This window comes from Episyrphus balteatus, chromosome 1 (assembly GCF_945859705.1).
Source record: "Episyrphus balteatus chromosome 1, idEpiBalt1.1, whole genome shotgun sequence".
Lineage (NCBI taxonomy): Eukaryota > Metazoa > Arthropoda > Insecta > Diptera > Syrphidae > Episyrphus > Episyrphus balteatus.
Window position 1 is genome coordinate 135,477,760 of NC_079134.1, and position 21,185 is coordinate 135,498,944.

The window sequence follows — 21,185 nt, forward strand, 5'->3', positions numbered from 1 at the left end:
TTATTTTAATATTCATTTAAAACTTAAGATCCGTATAAATAACTGAAAAGTTAAAAATCCATTTTGTCAAATTTGACCTAAAAAAAAACATTATTCCCATCTAAAATCCTGTGATTTTCAAACAAATAACATCAACAACAATGAGAAAACCCAACCTCCAGTTTAGCCCTAAAACTAAAATCAAGTAGCTGATTGTATAAATGTTAATTATACCATAAATTTCTATAAAGCACATACAAAATGTTTCGCATTGTCCAAATTCAAAAACTTGAAATGAACGAGTTTAGAAAATACAAAAAGCATCTGACACGAAGCCATCGAGAAATCATACAAAAAAAAAAAAAATTGTTCCCAAGCCATTCAACAACAATCTGTATAATCAAAATAACAACAAAGCCGCAAACAAGAGAAGTCACTTAACATCCCTAAAAAAGGATCAGGTCTTCATACTTTATTTTTTTTTTATTATTATGTATTTTGTATACAGACTCAAAAGGTTTGTCCAAGAAAATTTAACCAGGGAACAAAAAAAAAATCAACGACAAAAAAAAAATAAAAATAACACGAATAAAAGCAGAGATGAGCAGCATTCCCTACACGCTTAAGAAACTTTTTTTCGGTACGACTACCTACAACATCCCAAAAGAGAGAGAACTTTCCACACGCTAAACTTGAAACAACAACAACAAACAAAAAAGAATCTATAAAAGCATTTAGTTAGCTGCTATTCTTCCAGCAGCAGCGCTTGCTGGCCAACTATTCCATTGACACGACAGATACTCAAACTGAACCTCCTCCAGAAGCAACCACCACCAGCAATATACATAACAACCAGCTGCAGGTTGACGGTGACGGTGAGTTATTCCTCTTCTCGGACGATGACTACAACGACGACGACGATGATGATGACGACGACGACGCACATACAAAATGGACGGAAGATGCGACTACCAGCTATATAGCTTAGCCAAGGAAACTCTTTTTAAGGGCGTCCGTGCCAACATAACAACGGCGACATAAGGCAGAGAGGTCACATTGGGCGTTTGGCCCTATTTTTTCTTTTCATTTTTTTTTTTCGTTCCTTCAAGTTGAGCCAACAACACGGTTAAAAAAGAGAATCTCCATCCTAATAACTGATCCGGAATAAAAAAAAAAAAAAAATACATAGTACCTCAGTTGTTTGTGTAGTAGTGATGGTGGTACCAAACTGCTGTTCATGACGCCAGAGCCCCCATTCCTTATGTAATTAAAAAAAGGAAATATATGGGGGAATAGGGGGGAGGGAGGTCAGAAAATTCTCATGACGACAATGGTGTGGTACGCCGTGATGGATATGGGCAGTACTGCTACGAAAGCTAAAGTGCCTCGACTGTGTCGTTGTGAGGAAACGGTGCAGGAAGACCACTGCCGTAGATGGTCAGCGCAAAGGTATATCGTCGTTGGGTTGCATACAGTTAAAAGGCAAGTTATACATTTTTTTTTCAATTGGAAGAAGAAGAAGAAGTACTAAAGTATGCATATGCAATAGCAGCAGTTCGTCAGCGGTTTTAGGAAATGGACTTTGATCGTTTTTTTTTTTGTTGTTTCTTTCTTTTTTTTTTGTTGGAACTATCAATCACAATGGTTAACGAAGAAACCAGCAAGTGCTTGAAGTTTTTCTCTATCTCCATGGAGATTATGTAAGGATTTAGGTAAAGCTTAAACGTCGCCAAATTGATGATACCAATTTATTTTTTACTAAAAATGTTTTAAAAAATATTATCTCCGAATAACTACGGTAAACAAATTGTAATTGACAATTATTTTTAACCCTCTTTTACGGTTGTGAATTATTATCAATTGATAAATTCATAAAAGTTAAAATTCAATATTGAATAAATCATTTTCTAAATGTAATTTAATAAAATAAAATTAATAAATATTAATGTTGTTTAAAAAAAAAAATAATATGGCAATATTTATCAATTATCAATTCATATTTGACAACCGTAATAGGGCTATTATTCTTATCTTATCGAAAGACTAAAAACGTCTAAAATACAGTAAAAGCTTCTATAAATCTTTTTCCACGACCAATTCTCTAATGGGGGTCATTTTATTAACTTTATTAAAAATTGTATTAAGTAGTGTTACTGAATGTCGGTTAGAAACATTATAAAGACTTGTTTAATTTTATTTTCTTAAAGGACTCATCGCTGTTTTTGATTATTCAAATTAATGGAATATTATTGCTCAATGTTTCGACAAGATTTCACTTGTCTTAGTCACGAGAAAACTGCTTTGCAAATAATTCAATAGGAGTAGTTTATAAAAATAATACTTACGCAATGTCATATTCCATTTTAGCTTTTAGCTAAAGGTTATTTAATGAAATTTAATTTTTTTCTCCATTTTCTAACAACTTCAGTAAAGACAACTCGAACTATTGAGTCTTGTTAATGTCAAAAAATGGGAAGTTCTTTAGATAACCGGGTTGTGTCGCCGAATATTTAAACATTTTTATAGGGTTTTCTTAACTGAATTGTGCCTTGCTGTTTTTAGAGGTACATGTAAAAGAGATTTTCAAGGTGGTTGATTTCGAAAGTATCAAAAACTGCCCAGGGTTGCTATTATTAAAAAAAAAAAAAAACTGTAATGCAATAAAAAAAAACAGAGCTTGTAGATTGGCCTAAAACAAGAAGAAATAAAATGTTAGTTTATTGGCAGATTTTAAGAGCTGCCTCTTTATACATTTTAAAGAAATTTTGTTGCGACTTTTATGGCAAAATTTTGTTAAATATTTTTTTTTTTGGTATAACTTGAAAATTTTGTATGGGAGGTACACTTTCTAAGTGAGATATAAAAAAAAAAAAAAAACAAAAAAAAAACCGACTTTCAGAATTTTATAAAAATCTGTACCAAATTTGAAAAAAATCCGTAAACGCGCTTATACAGATGGACGCACAGACGGACGGACGGAATTGCGAGACCCACTTCTTCAGAATTCTCCATCATTGTAGTAGGTATTGGTTTTGATTAAAACCTCAAATTTTTTTTCAACACGAAACCAATATTTCGTCGGTGAAACCAGAAAAGTGTGTAACTCCATTTTAGAAAATTTTATAGGAAAGCAAAAAAACAAAATCGTTTTGAAGGCATTTGTATGAGTTTTCATTTTCTAATTTCCTAATAAAATAAAAACTATGAACTTTAAGGAGATTCTGAGTTTAAGGAACGGTAGATATTAGGTTTGTCTAACAGATGGCATTCAAATCTTATTTGCAGAAAATTTGGAGTTACACACTTTTCTGGTTTCACCGACGATTTGCCCTATAGAGCAAATAAAAAAAACGTACGGAAGGTGGTAGAAGTGAAACTTTAAAAAATCATCTTGAAAAGAAAAAAATCGAAAATAACTAAAATTTTTTTCTTCCATCACCTTCAAATGTATTTTTTTTTTATATGACAAAATATGTACATATAATAAATTTTATATTATATGAAAGGTTATTGTTTAAGCTTTAACTATTTTCTTCAATCATGACTGTCCGACATCTACAAAAAGAGTTAGAATTTTTTGAAGCCAATCAATTTTCATCCAAAAAATCAGTATTTTTTCTCTTCTAACACCATTAAATCCTTTTTTTTAAATGACAACCTATAATAAATTTTATATTAACTGGAAACTTATTATTTCACCTTTTATTTGACGTTTCTATCATATTTCTACAATGCCTACAAAAAAAGTAAGAATTTTTTAAAGTCAACCATCTCGAAATTTCAAACTGAGATTACGGTACTTCCTACACTGGTAGCTGGTCATCGGCAACAGATTTCCTCAGGTGTTTTGAGGTATTTTTCAAGTTTTTCAATTTAAGATTGTGTAACTTTTAGAGCACGGTACCGTTATGTGTGATATATCAAATGAAAGGTAATATTATCATGCGTATTAAAGTTAAATCAAATTTATATACTTTAGATCAAAAGATATAACGTGTTTAGGAAAAGAAGATCTTTTCACCGTTTTCTTAGGATTTTGAATATGAAACTAATTGAAATTTTGTACAGTTATAGTTTATTTTATTACCTATCTACAGTATAAATTTCATTCATTTATCTATTAAATAAAAAAGTTATAATCAGTTGCTTTTTCCTATCACTTTTTCGTTTCATAATGTTTTAAATCACTACGATACTAAAGAAGTTTTCACTTCAAAAATATTTCCTAAAAAAAGGCAACACTTAATTAACACTTATAACTACGTGTAGGATTTAAAAGGGAGGTAATAAATTCGTTACAAAAGTGTCCCACACGTGACAATGGAATGTCCTATACATTGTACCACATTTTTAAGTTTAAGATAAAGCTTCTGACATTTGTTTTAAAATATGCAAATTTTCTTGTTTTTTTATCTAGTTCGATTGCACTAGATTTATTAATATTTCATTTAAAAGAAAATAACCTTAAATAAAAATAACGGACATATGACAAAGTTTCAACTATGATCTTCTTTGTCAATCATAGTCAGTGTTTACCATTTTGACACACAAAAGTTCAATTTGTTTTTGTTTTATCTGAGAATATATAAAAAAAAAACGACAGCAATGTGTTTCTTCTTCCGTAAAATGTACCAATTTACATGTTTTTTTTCTTGATTTTGTTTTGTTCTTGTTTAAGTTTTTTTGTCAAAATATTTTTCCATATGAAAAACTTTTACTACAAAGCACATTTACCCTATTATGAATAACTTATAAGATTTTCAAAAAAAAAAAAACACAGATTCATATGATTTGCGAAAAAAAAAAAAAACAAAATTCAAGTTTTCAATGCTATTCGTTCTTTTCTCTCATCCTTGCATGTCTCGCCATCGTCATCAAGTTTTTGCTTTCTTTTTTTTTTTGTTGTTTTTGTTTGTGTGTTATATGTGTGTATATGTGGACCAAGTGCTCTTTTCGAAATGGCCCTTACACCTTACACGCGATGAGTGCGAATAGGAGATCCCAGCCCAGTTGCAGAGTGCTTATAGCCAAAGCATCAACCGTACTACACCATCCCTCTCTTCTCCATCAACCGAGAGTCAGTCTGAGACTTATGATACGACACACAAGTTCCAGGCAAAGAAGATGTGTGTTACAAAAAATCAAAAAAAAAAAAAAAAAAAAAAAAGGGAAGAAGCAAAAAAAAAAATTGAAAATAAAACACCGAGAAAGGAACTACAAACGCATGGATGGAAGAAATGTTGCAGCGATAGCTGCTGCTGTGGGGCTATTTCTGTCCACTGCCACCTTACATTTCATTTTCATCGCTTCCTCATGTTTTCGTCTCGTGCTCGTGTGTACGGTTAGATAGAGAGACTACGGGACTAGAGCATGGGGTTGAGAATGAAAAGTGGGTGAATAATGGGGGCTGACATGAGTGCACAAAAAAAAAGTAAAAAAAAAAAAACATATCAATTAAAGATTGGGGTGATGTACTTCTTTATTTAAAATGTGTTTTTAAACACGCCTTTTCAATCACAAACAAGGGATGATGATGATGACAAGTCGAGCGGCAGGTGAGGAATACACAACGCACACTTCTCGGATTTAATATGAATTTTTATGCTACATGAAATCAAGGTGGTTGTAAGTATCCTTTTCAAAGGAATGCATTTTTATTGATTTTTTTTTTGTTTGTATTCGTAAATTCGTAGCAGGTTTATGGAATTTATTATAAAAATCATGGTTTATTAGCCAACTTGGTATTAAGGTACATTCACTTTAAAAATATAGTTATAAGACAACTTTGAAGGCTTGGAAGATTGATTTCTAAAACAAGTTTGCTAGTGACAGCTAAACTTTAGAACTAGGGTTGTGCTAAAGAGCAATTTTTAAAGAGCAGTGATAGCAGTGAGCAGCGTATAAAAAGAGCAGCGTATAAAAAGAGCAGCTTTAAACAGTTTCTATTTAACACTGGTCTGCAAAATTTAACTTTTTTTTTTCTCCTTCAAATAATTTTTTGATATTATGAAAGATTAGACTTTCCTGAATCTAAATCCGGTATCAGAAAAATTCTATCAGGTACCATTTTTGTAAAAATGATTTTTGAAAGTGTGACTAGTTTCTAAAAAAAATCCCTCTTTTAGATTCATTTGAACTTGTATATAATTAAACTATTTGTCGCATTTAGCTCAAATTTGGAGGACTTATTATTCATAATATGACCTATAGATTGACACCAAATATGTTCTTTTACATTCATGTTTACTCATTTTTTAAAATACTGATTGACAATAAAAGCGGACATTTCGAAATCCTTCACTTTTTAGTAAATCCTACATGAACAAAAGCACCTTAATTAAGAAAATGTAAAATATCAATGCCCATTATATTTAAGAAGTCAAATATGTAAAGAAAACCAAAATAAAAAACATTAAAAAATTTTTACGTGTTTTGTAATTTTATATACTATTTTTCTATTTAGAAATATCTTATTTTTAATAAACTATTCGATAAACTGTAAAGCTTCAGATTTGTTTCTCCTAGAAACAATAGTACACTTTTCTTATAGTTTTTGATATGCTGAGTTAGAATCCGAAGTCAAAAAAAATTCTATCACGTCAGGATTTTAAGATATTCGCATTAAAGTATCACAAAATCAAGTTTTTTTTTTATAAAATCTCAAAAAAAAACTACTATATCTCAAAAACCAGAGCTGGCCGAAATTTTTTGTGCTCGGATTTAAAATCAGCGCACTAAAGTCCATTAGAAAAGTATACTTTTGTTCTAGGGAGAAAGATATATTAATTTGTAGAGATCAGTTTTTCTTTATGGTAAGATATTCCAAACCTTCTAAACTTACTTAAATTAAGATATCTCGGGGAAGAAAAGAGATATTGAGAAGATTGAAATTGAATTTGAAAGAAAAAAATAAGTTTTTCATAAACCCTATCAATTTCAATTGAAAAAGATTACATTATGCCAAAATATTTCTTCGAAAACAGCAAAAAAAAAATGGGTTTTTGAGATATTCTAACGGGAATATTTTAAAAACGTGACGTGCTAGGTCAATTCTGACTTCGGATTCGAAATCAGCATACACAAATCCTTTAGAAAAGTATAGTTTTATTTAAAGGAAGATTTCCTTGCAGACCAGTTTAATTACTTTTTAATTAGCAGTTAACGCCGCAAATTGCCTATTCTTTAAATTTCTTTCTGATTTGAAATATGATTGAAAATATGATTGAAAATATGAAATACAAAATTAATTAAAGGAAAGTGACCATTTTTTATTTTTTTATAATTAGAAAAAAACTCTTTGAACGCCTGAATCAATTGTTTTTCAAATTGAACTTCACTGTTTAGTCATCATCATATGGTAATCTTTTCTCTGCTTTTTCATACTTAATGAAATCATTAGATATGAAGAACAAAATGCTCACAAATAGCTTAAATAGCCGAGAACATTTTCGGAGCAGAACAGTGAAGTTACAAATAACAGAGAGCAGTTTTGCTTAAAAAAAGCAGTAAAATCCTTAAGACAGTGTAGAACCTTTTTAACTGTTTATTAATGTTCACTTGATCGCTTCATATTCATCATTGTATATAAAAAAAAAGAACAGAGCAAATTCGATTGGGCTGAGTAGTGAGCAACTATATTGAAGGGCAATTGCAACTGTTCTCTGCTTAGTGGAAGAGCAGAGTGATTGTAAGCAGCTAACGCAATAGCAGCCTCAGCACTTCTTAGAACTGGATTTTTTTTGTTTATGAAATCCCAAACTAGTTCAAATTCCAATCAAACTTTACATCTTATAATTGATATCAAGAATGTGGATTCCACCTACATTCATATGTGTTGGATTCATTTATACTCGACTCGACTCGTATTTTATAAATTTCAACTTCGCCCCCATTCAGTGAACCAAAAAAAAAAAGATATCAAAAATCATATTGAGTTTGCCAAAAATATTAATTCCAAGAAGACCAAGCAAGAAAGAAGTCGTTTCATAATTCTATTAGAAACAAACAAACACACTCACAGACACAGACTGTGTTGAAATCTGAAGTTTTTTGTCGCCGCCGACCGACCGTTCATGGACTTGGATATCGTCTTTGTCCATCGGATATTAATTTTATTTTAATAGGTATATACAGCTAATAGTTTTTTTTTTTCCTTTAAGAAAGAAAAATATTTAAGGCCCACCCATTTGTTTGGCAAAAATTTAAGGACAACAACACACACAATGACCAAAACAGAGACGACTCAATGCAATTAAAGTGTTATAGCCAAAAACCATTAGTGAAAGAATGTCTTCTTTATTCAGAGCGAAAGACGAGGACGACGACAGACAATGTGACGGGAAGAACAATAATATTTAATGATAAAATTGGTTTAATTGGGTTTGGCCAGAATAAACTTTTTATCGAAGGCAAAGACAATTTGTTAAGTTAACAATTTACGCCTAGTTAAAGTTGTATCAAGTACAACAACTAATCGAACTAGATTTTTATAGTGAACATTTTTTTTTGGTTTATTAATCTTGTAAATACTTTGATCATAGTTACCAATTTTTTCAACTTAAGATAATAAATAATTGACTATCATGGATTTATTTTTTTTGAGACGTGGAATAGGAAATATCGTTACCAGTATTTTATGATCGAGGGGCTAACATAATATAAGGCAAGCGATAGAAGCCCATAAAATAACTTTGCTTGAAGGCTCATGGTTTTTAAAGGCCAAAAATGTTTTCATATCTTCTTGAGGCCCCCGGTATTACCATTAATAACACCGGCACACAAAAAAAAAAAAGTGTCATGAACCAGAAACCAGACCTATCTTTCTATATGTTTTTGTGACCGCTGAATCCGAATTTCAAGTCCGTTTGGCCCTGTCACCCTCCAGTTTTGAGTAATATGCAAAAAACTCAAAAAAATTTAGATTTTGGGGTCTTTTTTACACTTTTCTCAAATCTGGAGGGTGACCGGGCAAAACGGACTTGAAATTCGGATTCAGCGGTCCCAAAAACATATAGAAAGATAGGTCTGGTTTCTGGTTCATACAACTTTTTTTTTTGTGTGCTAGCACTGTCGCGACATGTCGCTGTCATACCCGGCACACAAAAAAAAAAGTTTCATGTACCAGGAAGCAGACCTATATTTCTATATGTTTTTGGGACCGCTGAATCCGATTTTCAAGTCCGTTTTGCCCGGTCACCCTTCAGTTTTGAGAAAAATGAAAAAAACCCAAAAAAAGTCATAAAAATTCAAACAAAATGCACTCACAGCTCAAAACTGGAGGGTGATGGGGCCAAACGGACTTCAAATTCGGATTCAGCGTGCCCAAAAACATATAGAAAGATAGGTCTGGTTTCTGGTTCATGACACTTTTTTTTTTGTGTGCCGGTGTAATTTTTAATAATTTAAAAACCCCGGGTCTCAAGAGAATGATAGGTTGTTTTAGTATATTTTCTATGAACTTACTAAGAGATTCCTATCCCATTAAAAAGATGACTATACTAGTTTCATAATTCAAAATTTTGCGAAAAAATCGCGATTTGAAATCGACCTACACTTGAATTTTTGAAATTTGTTTGTTGTTAGATTTGTTTTGTTTAAATTAATAGATTCTTATGTTTAACATAATTTTCTAGAATTCTTTTTTAAAGTTGCAAATTGAATTGTTTCATGGGTAAACCTTCTGTCCCAAGAGAATATACACATTATTAAGCCATAGTTTTCTTAACCGAAACGCTTCCCTGAAATTCATTAATTAATATTGTTAAGAACTAAAAGTTGTTGATATAAAGTTAAAATTACTTTTTGCCAATTATTAAAAAAGATTTTATCATTGTTGGCCCGGGAAGCTAATTACTGTATAACTTTTAAATCTTTAGCGGTTTCTTATAGACATAATTTTTAGATATTTTTCGCATAATCCGAAAAATATGCAAATTACTGATTCAAATTTTTCGAAATTTCACAAGAATTCACAAGAGTTTCAGTTCTGACCATTAATGCTGAGGTACTCTGTATATTTATATTTTGTTAAGTTTTTTCTTATATAAATTTATCGTTTAAAACACAGGTGTCTTTTGATTCAGAGATAGAAAACAGGGCGTCATGAACCCTTGCAAACTTCTACAAGATTATTTTCAAAAACTTTGTCGATCATTTGAACTTCTTACAAAAAAGTATGTATTTAAAAACAAAAGGTACAAAAGATATCTTTGTGTGTATATTAACATTTTTAATTTAATATATCTTTGCTTTCTTAAATCTTTCTAAGTTTTGAACCAAAAAATATACCAACATGATAAAATAAAATTTTAGGCCTTTTTTGTAGAAATTTAAGATACGCTAAACTTAATGTTTCAAAAGTTGTTTTCTTCTCAATTTCAGTAAAGGGTTTGGCTTTCTAGATACAGAAATACACATATGCATTTGTTGAGTTTATTAAAATAAGACACTCAACTATGGAAAAATCTTGAATACCTATAAAAGTTAAAAAAAAAAAATTCTTAACTAAGTATGCTTTAAGCATACTATCAATTTCTTATCATCTTAAGGCGAAGAAAACTCATTTTTTTGTTTTCTGATTCTGCAAAGTATTTAAGAATCTACGCTATTTTAAAATTAATTAAATTCAAAAAATTTCAGAACCAAACGAAAGCTCAAAAATCACATTGCTTTCTTTCTAGCACCTCTGTTAATTGATATTTTTATTTTTTTTACAATTTTCAAGTTTTGCTTATTTTAAGCGTTTAAAATAATTTTATAGAAAAATTTAAATAAAATTTAATGTTCGTATTTCGGATCAGTTAGCGGGGTTACTAACTTTGAAACTTTTTACTGGGATGTTCAATGTAATACAAAAATATTCACATTCCATATAAAATATGGCTTAGCTTTTACTAAATCGACTCGTAATTTGTTTCTGTCTGCCTTTCAAATAGGGCCCGAAGTTGATTCTTCATACCTAGTTGATATTCAATTTCAAAATTTGTGTATCCTCTATTCTATATCTACAGCCCACAAAGCAACAAAAGATTAGTGTAATGTGACTGTAAACTATCACAAATCAATCAATCTCATAACCAATAGAGTGGGCCGAAAAACACTTTTTTTCGAATTTCAAATCGTAATAGCGCGGAAAAGTTGCGAATGGTGATGACTAATAAGGGTTTAAAAAATAATCAAAATCAGTTCATATCTTCCGGTCGCGCATCGGCTCTGAAGTATGAAAAAATTTTTAAAAAATGGTATTTTTACAAAAAAAAATTTACCACCCTAACATATTATTTTTTGAACATTATAGCTTTAAAAAACTCTCATGTGAGCTAAATATTAAGCAGAAAAAAAAATTGGCTCAAATTGATTAAGGACTTCGGTGGCACATGTGTTTCAAAATTTGTCAAAAATGGCAAAAATCATATTTTTGCGATATTTTTTTTCCTTTTTATAAACTATTTTTAAAATTATTATTTTTACCAAATAAGAATTAAAAATGAAGTTGACACAATCAGTGAAAGCCGTGAAGTCGCTGAATATATAAAAATCTTTCGGTCAAGTACGCTTTGGCTATTTATTATTCTCTTTGCCGCACAGTGGTGCCTTTGGTGCTTTTTTGGCTTCAAAAATCATTTTCACGGCCATTTCTTGATGAAAAGTCATGAAATTTAGAACACTGAAATATATAAGTATAAGATATACGAAAAAGCTACCAACTTTTTTTTTACTCAAAATGGTGGTCCCAAAATGGCGATCAGAATAAGCATTTATAGAATCTTCTTTTGCGAAACTGTTTATAAGCTAAAAATTTAGCTAATTGATGAAAAACAGATGTTCGACTTTTGAATTAGGTACAACTGTTCATATTTAATGAAAAAAAATTCAAACATTGTTGAAACAAAGTTCAAAAAGAGTCAAAATAGTAAACCGCACTTTCGACCTTTTTTTTGTGCTATTTTTTGATTTTTTGTTTATAAAGCTCAATTTTTGATATCTTCCTTCTTTATTTTCATAAAAAATTGACTATTTTGGCTTTATATAATTCCCAACTATGTTTAAAAGTAGATATTAAGAAAGAAAAAAAATGAAAAGATAAAAAAACTGTGCTAACTTCAAAAGGAAACAAAAAACAGCACAAAAAAAAGGTCGAAAGTGCGGTTTACTATTTTGACTCTTTTTGAACTTTGTTTCAACAATGTTTGAATTTTTTTTCATTAAATATGAACAGTTGTACCTAATTCAAAAGTCGAACATCTGTTTTTCATCAATTAGCTAAATTTTTAGCTTATAAACAGTTTCGCAAAAGAAGATTCTATAAATGCTTATTCTGATCGCCATTTTGGGACCACCATTTTGAGTAAAAAAAAAGTTGGTAGCTTTTTCGTATATCTTATACTTATATATTTCAGTGTTCTAAATTTCATGACTTTTCATCAAGAAATGGCCGTGAAAATGATTTTTGAAGCCAAAAAAGCACCAAAGGCACCACTGTGCGGCAAAGAGATTAATAAATAGCCAAAGCGTAATTGACCGAAAGATTTTTATATATTCAGCGACTTCACGGCTTTCACTGATTGTGTCAACTTCATTTTTAATTCTTATTTGGTAAAAATAATAATTTTAAAAATAGTTTATAAAAAGGAAAAAAAATATCGCAAAAATATGATTTTTGCCATTTTTGACAAAATTTGAAACACATGTGCCACCGAAGTCCTTAATCAATTTGAGCCAATTTTTTTTTCTGCTTAATATTTAGCTCACATGAGAGTTTTTTAAAGCTATAATGTTCAAAAAATAATATGTTAGGGTGGTAAATTTTTTTTTGTAAAAATACCATTTTTTAAAAATTTTTTCATACTTCAGAGCCGATGCGCGACCGGAAGATATGAACTGATTTTGATTATTTTTTAAACCCTTATTAGTCATCACCATTCGCAACTTTTCCGCGCTATTACGATTTGAAATTCGAAAAAAAGTGTTTTTCGGCCCACTCTAATAAGTCATAACTAATTTAAATTGATTTTCGGGCGAGGCGACGAAGATTGATCCTAGAAATTTTGCCAAGGTCCAGAGCCCGGAGATTTAATCAATTTGGCAGAGTCTCCGGGCGAAAACGTCTGTAACCCTATCATACACCTAGTTTAAATATCACTATTGTTTTTTTTAGGACCTCTAGTTTGTAAGAAACATTATTTATAATATAATACCTATACAAAAATAAAATAAAAAAATAAACTTAAAAAATATTTAAAAAAAATTAAACTTAAAAAATATTTTAAAAAAATAAACTTAAAAAATATTTAAAAAAAAAACAAAAATACGTAGAAATAAAATAACTAAAAAAAATTTAAAACAATTTTGTTTTTTATTTCGGTCAGGAAATTTTGAATATTGTATATTTGCAAATGTTATAGGTACATAATTTGATATGTATAATAGAGTTAACTTGTGAACAAGCCATAAGAAAAAGTTTACATTTTATTGTCAAGCCATCTATGACACAAATTCTTGAAATGCCCATATATGCAAAACATTAAGTGATATCTAAATATTCACATAATATACCTATTTAAATATATAAATAATTTATTTTTAGATATCTTACCTTTCGGATATGTTATAATCCAAAAAAAATCCAAATTTTTGGCCGGAATTCCCAATCAACTAGTCAGGGAATATTAACACATAGATAATTTATAATTAAAATTCTTTAACTAATAAGCTTTAAAAAATTCACATAAGATTATGAAGTTGGTATAGCGAAATGTTATTTTTTATTTTTTTTTACCTCAGAACAATAACAAGAATAAAAATTTCAGAGCCTCTTGAATGATTTTTCAGGCCAAAGATTCCACAAGATTGAGATTATTATTATTTATGCCGAAATCAACTTTTTTTTTTTTTGTTTGCAGTCGATGAACTCATAAAGTTGATGATTTTTTTTTTCTTCTTATTTTCTTTAAAAACGAAGACAAAAAAAATACAAAAAGAAGAAGAGAGAAAAAAACAAGATAATCAAAGAAAGCGCAATGAATTTTTAATTTTAGCGGTATTGAAAGAAATTAAGCTCTAAATACCGTTATATGTATTATGTTGCCAAAAAGAGAAAAAAAAACACCTAAAATAGGTAATAATAACTGAGAAATCAAAACAAACGCAACGTCACTTAAGTAACACTAGATGGCAAAAAACAACAAAAACAAAACACCTAATCAGAAATATATGTTTTTTAACGGTTTGTTTACGAATTTAGAAAAAAAAATACCATACATATAAAAAAAAGGACGAGAGTTTAACGGTCACTCATAAAAATAAATATCCCACATGCGAATTATTGTTTGAATTTGAATGGTCACAAAAAGAGATAACAACAAAACGACATTTAACTTCGCGCCTCGATTTAAATATTTGAATTACCCTCCTTTTCCACCGTTTCACTTTTTTTTTTACTTTTTCAAGACCACTGTATTTCACTGTTTCTTCACAAGATGTGTGAACTTATTTTTTTTTTATGTATTTTTCTTGTTTTCAGCTGCTACCAAAAGATGTGTGATGTTAGTTAGTATATTATAGTTTGAAGAGAGAATCAAAAAAGAAACGAAATTCTCATAATCTAAACCACTCCGTCGTCGAGGTCGAACTTGAAATGAAAGGGAATCTTCAAGGGTTTTTTCCTGATCCAAAAGAAGAAGAAGAAGTACCACGAAGAAGCACCAAGCACAAGAGACTCAATATCCAAACGAACAAACATGAAAAATTTCACACATCCATTTGTTCTTCGTCGTCGTCGTCGTCGTGTTTCATCATTCATTCAATATAAGCGACGACGACGATACGATAGCAAAAGCGATGACGACCACGACGACAAATAAATAACTGGAAACTGGGGAGAGAGAAACAAAAAGAAGGGAAAGAAAAAAATTCACACACATAAAAGGTGGCAAGAAAAGAAAAAAAAAAAAAAAATCCGCGAGGCGGACGATAGTATGTGCATGAAAGAAACAAAAAAAAAAAAGAAAAAAAGAATCCAAGGAAATGGATCAAGGAAGAATCAACCCAGCAGGGGGAGGTAAGAGGGTGGTGGAGAGACGAAGAGGGCTTTTAAAGTCTAAGCCAAAGTCAACCCTTAGCCCTAAGACCATCGAGGTGGAAAAAGTGGTGGTGGTTTCGGCGGCGGGTTGATATGTAAATAAAAATTTGCACCTTATGATGAGAAGATTCTTCTAACAGGCCAACTCTCAAACTGACCGACACACAACTCGACAGACAGGACGCCTTTATTGACAAACTGACAGACAAGACAAACTACATTCAAAACAGTTTTTTTTTTTTTTTCTCCAGCTTCAATAATAATAATCATCGCTAGCCAATCATGGGGAATATGAGGAGCTTACATAAAAAAAAAAGAAAGAAAGAAAAAAAGAACTCCACTCTCCCGCCGGCGGTAAGACTCGTTTCTTTTTTTCTTTTTTTTTAATTTTATACCCATCCCGACTCCAATATTGGGGCCAACATTCATACACAGACTATATGAAAATGAGGAGGAAAAAAAATGCACACATAAACAAAAACTGTCAATGTATTCATTCGTCTCCGTCGCGAAAAAAAATTCTGCACATACAGAGAGAAAAAATCCAAGCAACAACAAAAATAAAAATTGGAAAAAAAGCAGCACCGGATGAAGACAAGAACAACACACAAGAACAAGGGCTTCACAGAGCCAGAAGAAAAAAAGAATCATCCAACAAAAGAAAATACAAATTGTCGTTGCAGACGGAGAGGCTACTTGGGAAAACAGCAAAAGCCGGCTGGTGGCGGTTTGTATCTCTCTTCGTCTCCACTCCAACTCCAACCAAACCAACCAACCTCACCCCCCAATACACTCCTCAGCCTTCATGGCCCATAAGCAAATCCTCACCAGAGCAACCAGCCCCATTACCACCATACCACCCGGCTGTTCGAGGTGAGCTCGCCTTAACCACCTTCTTTTGCACAACAACCTACTTCCTCAACATATCATTCCATCTCATTCTTATGGCGAAAAAAAAATATGAGAAAAAATCATTAAAACGCCGGAAAAAAATGCAGACAAAAAAAATTACTCAAATTGAGTGGAAAAAAAAATAGTTGAGTGAGCTGGTTAAGTTGTGTTTCGAATTTTTCGAATATAAATAACAAATAGTCTAGAAACAAACCATATTCGAAACATGGGTTTAGGTCTGAAGCTAAATGAAAATCCTTGTAGTTTTTTCATGAACCCTTGGTTAGGTTTGTATATGAAATACAAGGACTTCCAAGAAACGGAAATAGTACACGTTTCCTTAAGTATAATAATTGCAGCAAAAGTTTTTGTTACCTCCTACAGGACATAAATTTCTATCCGACATTAAATCAGGACATAAAAATGAATGCTGATTATTCTTTGGAATCGTGTGATTGCATAGAATATTGTTAGATTTGGGTTGTAGAAGTTAAGAAAATAATTCTAAAAATACAAGGTAATTGAAATTGAATAAGATCAATTGACGGTATAATCCCAACTGGGAATAGTTGAATGAATATCAATTAGTAAAGGCATCTTGTAAGCAATTTCTAACAATTTGAATATTATGTTAATATTATGTTAATTAACAGGAGCCAGTAGTGCTATATCGATTATACCTTTAATTTAGAAGAGATCGTGTTTGTCCCCACGAAATTTTTAGCAAAAATTCCAAGCGTTTTGGAGAGACTAACTCAATGAATTCTTCTTCTTCTCCATTACAGCTCTCCAAATTTAATGCTTCTTACTGCTAATCTTGACTTAGGCGGTTATAGCTTGTGGCCACAGTTAATGATGGTACACAGCAGCCCCTCTGGACGTAGAGAAAAAAACTTACGAAAATCCTCTTTCAGACTTCAGAGGTGTTCCACTTTGAGATTTCAGTGCACTTCGATTTGGATTAATTTTGAAAAAAATTTTTTTAAAGTTTTGGAAACTTGACCCATACAAATGCTTTGCAAAACTTCAAACTAGCAATTTCATTTAATTTCCAAAGAAAATCTGCTACTCAAAAAATTAAGATGACAAAATGCAATATTAAAATACTCAGTAGTTATCCATTTTGATTCTAAGTGCAAAACAAATTCGACTCTTCAATATCTCTTTTATACTTCGAATGAAATGCAAAAACATTTGGATTTGTGTTGAAGAAGGTCGTTATCCTGTTCAAATAAGAATACTTCGCCAATCAATCATAGTCCAGAAATCAAAGCGTTGTACTCTAATATCTTCTTAAAAACCTCCTAGTTCATTCTTCCAATGATTCGAGTCCGCTTTTTGAACAATTTTTTTTACTGAATAGATGAATCTTTAATAAAGCTTATGACTTCAAAGCGTGGCTTTTATATTTAAACCTTTCAATCAAGGTCTACAATATTTAAGTTTTGAAATCCTTTTTATATCAGTTAAATAGTTTTTACTCGGATTTAACACTATCTACCCTAATTCGACACTCTTACAAAAAAAACACAGAAAACAAAATTCATTTCAAAAAATATCGTAGTCTTTTGAATGAAAAATGATTCTTATAAGAAGGTACATATGTTCCAATTTCCAAGATAAAATATGGTAGAAGAACTCTAGGACCTCTCCAGATATGCTCAATTTTTTTTTTAAGTCTACTATATTTTTTTTTAATTTTTATCTGTTCGATGCTGTTGTCTGTAATCCAACTACACCATTATATATTAGCTTTTGATTTAAGTTACAATTATGTGATATTATAGCTCCTTATGCAATAGGTATAAATAAACTGCTCTCAATAAGCTACTAAAATGGGCAACAAACTGTGGATTGGGTAACTTAAAAAACAGAACTTGTCCTCTTTACAAAGAAATATAAAATTCCACAACTAGACCCCTCTCTATTAATGGTGTTCCACTTACTTACTAATGGTGTTCCACACACTGCGGTCATCAGACCTATTCTCACTTACGGGGTAGCAGTTTGGTGGACTGCTCTGGAAAAAATAACTTATCGCGACAAGCTAAGCAAAGTCCAACGTTCAGCCTGCATATGTACCAACGGAGCTCTCCGTTCGACCCCTTCCGCCGCTTTAGATATATTACTCAATCTTCCACCCATAGATATATTCAGAAAGCAAGTGGCCGCTAGCACTGCTATTCGTCTCGAAATGGACCAATAACTCTATTGGCCACACAAATATTCTGAGTTCATTCGGATCAATCCACAGTCACTCCGACTACACCACCCCACAATTGGTTTTTGGCAATAATTATGAAGTCACCATCCCAAATAGATCAGAATGGGACAATGCCATGTTTCTGAGAGATGATTCAATTCATTTCTACACAGACGGTTCTAAAACCAATGAAGGAGTAGGTGGCGGGGTTTACTCAGAAAGACTTAATATTAGTATCTCCTTCCGTCTCCTGAATCACTGCAGCGTGTTCCAAGCGGAAATAATGGCGATTAAAGAGGTATTGACTTGGCTCAAGGAAAACGTGATATCTACATCAGATATCCGCATCTTCTCCGACAGCCAGGCCGCCCTTAAATCGTTAGCTTCTGTTTCCACAAACTCCGTAACTGCCCGCGACTGTCGATCATCTCTCATGGAGATGTCAGAACAGTTTAACATTCACCTCTTTTGGGTGCCGGTAATGGAACTCTAATACCAATTTTACCCGCTTCATTAAAAGCTCCAACTGGTTTAATTAGTGAGGAATTTCCTTGCAAAATCATGGTATCACAACGGACCAATAAGTAGTCTAAGTGTGTTAGTCGTTTTCCTGACAGCCATTTCTACCTAACCTAACATATGCAATAGGTTCTTCATACATAGTAAGGAGATTAACTGGAATATCAGAATTGTTTACAATGTGATACTGCAAATTTTATTTTCTGATGGTCAATTGAATCTGAGACTTCAAATCTTAAAAAGAACCTTAAACGTTAACCGTACAGCATCAAACAATGTAAGAACAGTAAAAGTGTGACCTGCTGGATTTTATATTGTTCTTATACTGAAGAAAGAATATAGTAGCCTTTTTAAGTATAATGCGGCTCCCCAAAGTATAGTTTTTAAAGGAAAGAAAATCAAGAATATTTTTGTATTTTTTCACCAAAAAGGATTATATTGCAGAACTATTGGAATATCTTTTTCTGTAAAGTAATCTTTTGTACTCTCGTCTGAGGTGGCGCAACCAAGTGGAAGGGGACCTCAATCAACTTGGCGTGCGCAACTGGAAGCAGCGAGCTAAGGATAGAGATGGCTGGCGAAGCTTGTTGGTTGAGGCCCAAATCCACAGCGGATTGTAGCCGCCTTACGGCGCTGGTCACCCTAATTAAAATTAAATTAATCTTTTTAAACGTTGTTTTTTTAGTCATTTTCTTTTTCTTTTTTGTCATTTTTCCTTAGCTTTTACTGAACTTTTTGGTTCTTCTATTAACCTTTTTAAAGGTATTTCCAATCTAGTCAGCATTTGACTACTTGTTTTGTATAAAAGTGCATATTTTTATTTTTTAATAGGCATAAATTGATAAGTTTGCATGCTAATTTCATTGGAATGTGACCACACCTAGGTGTTTTTTAAACTAATTGAACAAGATGGAAAGAAATGTGTCGAAAGTAAGTATTTAAAATAATTTATATTTAATAATAAAATGTGATAGCTATTATATTCAAAATTGTATTTTTTATAAGTTATAAAATTTTATCGGGTAATTATTATTATAAATCGATGAAAAAATGGGATCACCTTACCAGGGCTAATGAACTATAATTAAATAAGACTGAAAAATTTAGATACAAATAAAAAATACATAATACTTTTAAATGATATATTTTTTTTTTTTTTTCAAAAAAGTTGAATTATAGTACCTAAAGTTAATAATATTTTATATTCCTAAAGACTAAAATTCAACTTAGTGTTGTTAACATATGGCTACTTATGCAAAAACTTAAAGGTTTAAGCTCTTTAGCTTTAGGTTAACAGCAATTTAATCTATTAGTACTAATGTGAATATGAACATCATAATGACGAACACGTTTTTATAATCGAAACTACTTTTTTTTTATTTGCACTAATTAAAAGTATCAACTTTGAACATTCCTATATAGTTTATAATTATAAAAACATACACACATAAATGTATAATTTGACACGAGTATTAGTAATGTAGTAAACTCTAATTTGATTTACATATAGGTGCAGGTATTCTGTTTTGATTATAAAAAAAAAAGTAGAAAATACTTTGCTAAACAAGTATTTTATTTTAATTCAAGTTGAATGATCTGAATCATAAAAAAAAACAATAACATAAAAGTTGTATGATTAATTCAATAATTAATTACTAGGCCTAAAATAAATAACTTTGGAAAAAAGAAGACCAAAAGTGTTTCTTATAGTTTGTAAATTTCCTTTAACAAGGAATTTCTTTTCTGGAATTGCGATTACATATTTTCATCCGCAGCTGAGCACCTAACAGCCAAGTCAAACAAGGCAAAATGATAATTTATTACACCACATTCTCCAGACTTCGAAGCTCAGTCAGTAGATTTCTACCATGTTACTCAATAACAAATCGAAGAATTTTTGACAAAATTAAAGTAATGATGACGTCTCGTAGTATTTACTAATTACTCTCTGGTCTCTGATGACATTCCTACTTTTAGAGTTTAGTATTAGTTTGTAAAACTTTGAAGTCGTTTTTCTCAAAACTACTATTTTGCAGATTCGTGGTTTTGACCTTGTGCCCACGAAGTTCTAAATGGGGTTTCAAATAAATATTTGCGTTTTTCTCCAAATTTGTTTAAGTGGAGAGACGGTTTTCAAGTGATATTTGAATCAAAAGAAACATTGGGACAAAAAGATAATTCCTAAAAAATGTACCCAAAGAGTTATATTTCGTTAATGAAGTAAGCAGTTTAGAACCCAAATTTTACAATTTATCGAGACCATATCCAAGAGAATCTTCAATCCAAAAGTATTTCATACTTGCTGGAAAAATTATTCATCGAAAACTAAGCAATTTTGTTTCAGAGATTAAAAATACATTGTTAAGCTCGAGAAAGTCTTAAAAAGTTGAAGTCTCATGTTACAAAGTTTGACCATTAATGCATATTATGTCTAGGGGTATTGTGTGCTTAGGAACTGACATCTTCGCTCTATCTCCATTAGGAAATCTTCTACGATTTCTGTAGGTGGAAAAA

At 31.2% G+C, this 21,185-nt stretch overlaps 1 protein-coding gene across 4 annotated transcripts in view; it reads right to left on the reverse strand.

Annotated features, from left to right (window-relative positions):
• Window positions 1-21,185, reverse strand: part of LOC129907290 (myb-like protein Q) — a 119,911-nt gene that overhangs the window by 78,505 nt on the left and 20,221 nt on the right. The gene's annotated exons all lie outside the window — the stretch shown is intronic.